Genomic DNA, 5,358 nt, shown 5'->3' with positions numbered 1-5,358 from the left:
GAGAGAGTGACAAAGAAAGAGACAAAGAGAGGGAGAGGGAGAGGGAGAGGGAGAGGGAGAGAGAGAGAGAGAGAGATATCGACTTTGAATATAAAATGCCCAGGCATTCAGGGCACTTTATAAGCTACTGTGCTTGCTATCAAAGCCTCCCAAAATAAATTGGAGAGAATTAACAAGAATTGTTCAAAAAGTCTGTTGTATAACTCGTTGAGGGGGTTGCCCTGCAGTTATTAGAAATCGTATTTTGGAGCTCAACCAGACTTTGCTCTCTGCATGAATGTAATCATCATCTAGTGATGTAAGCAGCGCAAAAATCCAAAAACTGTACTGTCAGTGGAACAGAACATATAGTCACTTCTTATCCTTTTGTGACAGCTGAGTTTTCAGAAGGGCCCCAGTCTGTCGATGCTGCAAGGTAAATTATGTCCAAGAAAAAAAAAAAAACATTTAAAGAGACGTTCTACTATGCGAAATATGTTGGCTTCATACGTACGGTTAGTTTGGATGTGAGCCGAGATGCAGCTCTGTTCTGCCCCCTGTTGGTCTAGGGGAGTGTTACTCACTCTTTAATTCTACGGTGAAACTTTCGTTTGGTCTGAGATAATAATTCAGCTGCAAACACTTACGACCTTCAATATTATATGCCGCTCTAAATTTGCTTGTTGTAAAACAATTGATTGCCTTTCTTGGAAATAAGGTGAAGTTTGTGAGGGCCATGATTAAGGAAAAAACTCACTCGTCCATTATTTGTTGTTAATTTTCCTCCTCCTCATTTATGAATCAACCAGCATTTCCAGTCCACCGGTTTGTTAGCATACTGTCTTCTATTCGTTTCAGCTTCCACGTACCCTGCTGTTTTTCCTGGTTTGCTCTATAGCTACAGGCTACATGCCCCCGTTTTCTCCTTTAAGTTTTACGCCTATTCTCATTTCTCTTTAAAAGGGTAATCGATCCATGACGGGACAAGAGTCTTCTTTATAATGTAAACTCTCTGGTGCCACCCAACGGACACTGAACGCCAATGTGAGGCTAGACTTTATGTTATATTTGTTGAAATTCAAATAAATATTCGGACAAAAATCCGGTGTCTGTAGCTGTCACAGGAGTGTAATAAAAAAAAGTGGTGGTAGTGAGTGAGGTCCCCCCTTCACTGTCGAGCGTCTTTGAGCGTCTAGAAAAGCGCTACATAAATTCAATCGATTATTATTATTAATAATACTGTCCAATGTCAGTTCATTCCGCCCGAATGTAATGAATGGCTTGCCATAGTCTGTCTACAATGGGAGAAGATGACAGAGGTTTATATATAGTTTAAGTAATATCATGCCTTCATGTAGGAGCAGTCAACTAAGTAGGCCTACTATTCCGAGGGTGTTCGATGTGCTTTTTATTACATCACCTGATAGCCCTCTGCTTGGAGCTCTTATCTCAAGTTGGGATTAGGTGACCGGTGACCACTTATATCACTCTGCACTCAATGACCTCAGTCTAGTTATCAGTTCACTAATATGTTAAGGTTATCAAAGTAGCTACAATTAAGGTTAAACGTTCAACGTTGTATTCATGTTTTTAAGGAACCATTCTCCGGCCCATATGAAGGAAAGTTCAACGAAGGCCTCAACCGGAGGTACATTCACCTGTCACTCATTCACACCATTTGCCGATCCAGAGAGAAACCCTGGTTAGGAATAGGATGTCTGTAAGTTGGCCCCTAAAAAGTTGTAAACCTCGCTGTACCTGGCCCACGTCATCCTGAGAGAGAGAGACGGGAGGAGTTTCATCACAGGACAGTCATGTTTCCTTCTGAAAGCAAAAATATTGAATTCAATTACCGTACTACCTGTACCTGACTTGGACACAATTGGCAAGTTTTGAAACGGCCAGCTTACAGCGCCTTCTAGAGGAAGCCTGTGACTTCTGTCGTGGGCTAGACATGATTCAATGCCATTTTAAGGATCATTTTGAGTCTCTGTTGCTTCTCTTTCCAACATTGACATCAAACTTGTCAATGACAACACCGATGAATAAAATTCTAATTGCTGTAATATTCCACTTAGATTTCCCAATTATTGCAACACCAGGGGTAATCATATAAATAAACGTTGTGCGTTCTAATTATACACTGGCCTGAATGATACTATGTATTGGTTTTCTCTCTGTATAAATGCATAGCAACCTTTTAAACGTTTCTCCAGCCCTGATCTAATGGTTTAATGAAAGTAAAATAAATTATGTGTAATCAAACAATCAAGTGTGAAATACACACACACACACACACACACACACACACACACACACACACACACACACACACACACACACACACACACACACACACACACACACACACACACACACACACACACACACACACTGACACACACACACACACACACACACACACACACACACACACACACACACACACACACACACACACACACACACACACGGTCGAGAGGTCATCTCCCTTATGACGTCACAATGAGCTGTATTTTTTCTAAGAATCTTTAATGTTTGCATGACAACTGTTGGCCTCATCATTGAAGACGCTTCTGATATGAAGAGATATTGCTCGACGATTTCGACGTTTTCCCTCTGATTGTTATTAGCTTATTTAAGCTCTGTGTTGTTTCTGCAAGCAACGAACGGTCCAGATGACAGTTTGATCCATTGCAAAACAGAGGTACGTTTCCGTGGCTTTCGGCTACTCTTTTGAGATAAGTTGATTTTTTTTCATCACACACACACACACACACACACACAAACTCACGGCCACGGTCGAGAGGTCATCTCACTTATGACGTAACAATAAGCTGCATAAAGTTATTTTTTCTAAGAATCTTTAATGTTTTCATGACAACTGTTGCCCTCATATTGAAGACGCTTCTGATCTGAAGAGATATTGATGGACGATTTTGTCGATTTCCCTCTGATTATTATTAACTTCTTTAGACTCTGTGTTGTTTCTGCAAGCAACGAACGTTGACTGTTTCATCCAGTGCACCAGAGGTACGTTTCCTAGGCTTTCGGCTACTCTTTTGAGAAAAGTAGATTTTTTTCATCACACACCGATGAATAAAATCGGAATGATTTATTCGTGATTTGGCAGATAAATAGGATTACTTTGTTTAGGAGTTTATAGGCCGTGTCGCCTGGTTCATCAAACTTAACTGATCAATCCACCTTCTCTAGTCTTTTCTCTATTGCGACACTGAGCGAAAGTAGGGCCTCCACCTGCAGCAGTCCCCGCGCCGCGCCTGGTGCAGCCGCGACGAAAGCCTGCCAGGAGCGATACACAGCAAGGCCCTGCGAAAAGTACACCCACTCGAAGCCGTCATGACGGTATGTTATGTTTATATTATTTCCTGATCAAATCTAAAATAATGTTTTGATTGCTGGCTTGAATAGCCTACCTTTCATATAAAATGATTGGAGAAATGTGCACAGAATTTAGGCTAAAATGCATGAGATGGCAGGAAGGATCCACATCATTAACTACACTAGAGGTAATTGTAGAACTGCTTTTCAAATGACCGTTGTCTTAGAGTGAGCCGGAGACCCCCAGCCCAGTGGGAGGGAGACCCAGCCCGTCTGAGAGGTTCTTTGAAGGACACAAACTGCCCATGTCACCTGCTGGTACGGTTCTTTTATTTATTACGTGTAATGCAGAAAGGTTGGCGGAATAAAATGAGTGTTATATTGATGCAAAATGCTCCCAGCCCCTGTGTGTGTGTGTGTGTGTGTGTGTGTGTGTGTGTGTGTGTGTGTGTGTGTGTGTGTGTGTGTGTGTGTGTGTGTGTGTGTGTGTGTGTGTGTGTGTGTGTGTGTGTGTGTGTGTGTGTGACTGTGTGTGTGTGTGTGTGTGTGTGTGTGTGTGTGTGTGTGTGTGTGTGTGTGTGTGTGTGTGTGTGTGTGTGTGAGCGTGTGAGCGTGTGTGCGTGTGTGTGTGTGTGTGTGTGGGTGTGTGTGTGTGTGAGAGTGAGAGAGCTGCTCTTTAAATATTAGAGCACTCTAGTACATACTTTTTTGGGCTTGGTTCTTCTAATGTTTGCTGTGTATTTATTTTTCCATATTGCTGTTCAGAGACATTGGAGGCCTTTGGTAACCGCATGACCAAATATGAGCATGTGGAAATCAACGGCTACAATGAAGTCTGGTTCCTTGGTCTGGCTGCCATGAAGATCCATGGCTCCAGACATATCGAGAGCAAAAACCATGGCTATGACAATGAGCAGTATTTCTATCAGCAGGTAATTTTCTGTTGACGGCAATATTTATGACCGATGGTTTGCTTTGTGCGTAAATAATTTAACTTTGTGAATGAAGGCACTGAGCAGGAGAACAAACACCTCTCTGTTTCCTTTTGGATTGTGGAATAGGCTTAATGCATCGCAGTTAGTTTAGTGTTTCTGGCAATATACATAATTTAAACTTTTACAACGAATGTGCATTTGCACATTCATTACAATAAAATATATATTTATTATATATATTATTAATATATATATATAATACATTTTATATATATACGTATATAAAATATATATATTTACCCATGCAATTACATAGATTGTGTCATGCGTATGAAACTGACATTGTATTATTAAAAATAATGCCAATAATGATTTTTTTTACTGGATAATTATAATTATATAATCATATTATAATCATAATACTAATAATATTTCAAAAAATATCCAATAACCTATTTTCTACAGGTCTCTAGGGATCATATTGCTTATCGCTATGAGGTGCTTGGTGTTCTGGGGAAGGGGGTCTATGGACAGGTCCTCAAGTGTTTTGACCACCAGCACAATGAGCTTGTGGCCCTCAAGCTCCTACGCAACCAGCCTAGGTCAAATCATAGAATAAAGAGACACCTGCACAGCACACAACAAATACATAGATAAAGAACGGTCACACTACACCAAAGAAGCTATGATAGAGACGGTACCATTAAATCACAAAGGTCCAACTGGAAACCTCCCCAGAGTCTAAGTTGATGCCATTAACCTTGATCTCCTTACATGGCTTTAACATTCATATGAAGAACACGGCATCAAGGGGGAAATACACTTCTGCTTAATGTCACCGGCGTGGCCCACAGAGGTCGGCGCCCTGGGGGACGTGCACCACCTTAAAAACAATGCTCTGTTGGGTCTAGGTATCATAGACTGGGGAATGAGGAAAGGAGGATCCTCCAACACCTGATGGAGAAGGACCCAGAAGATGACCACCACGTGGTCCGCATGAAGGACTCCCTTGTGTTCCGGAACCACATATGCATTTCCTTTGAACTCCTGGGGTACAAACAGACTTCTAGTTTCCGGCTTGGATTCTGTGCAATTTCTGGAT

This window comes from Gadus chalcogrammus, chromosome 21, assembly GCF_026213295.1.
Source record: "Gadus chalcogrammus isolate NIFS_2021 chromosome 21, NIFS_Gcha_1.0, whole genome shotgun sequence".
In the NCBI taxonomy this organism is placed as follows: Eukaryota; Metazoa; Chordata; class Actinopteri; order Gadiformes; family Gadidae; genus Gadus; species Gadus chalcogrammus.
Note: the sequence above shows the minus strand (reverse complement) of the source record.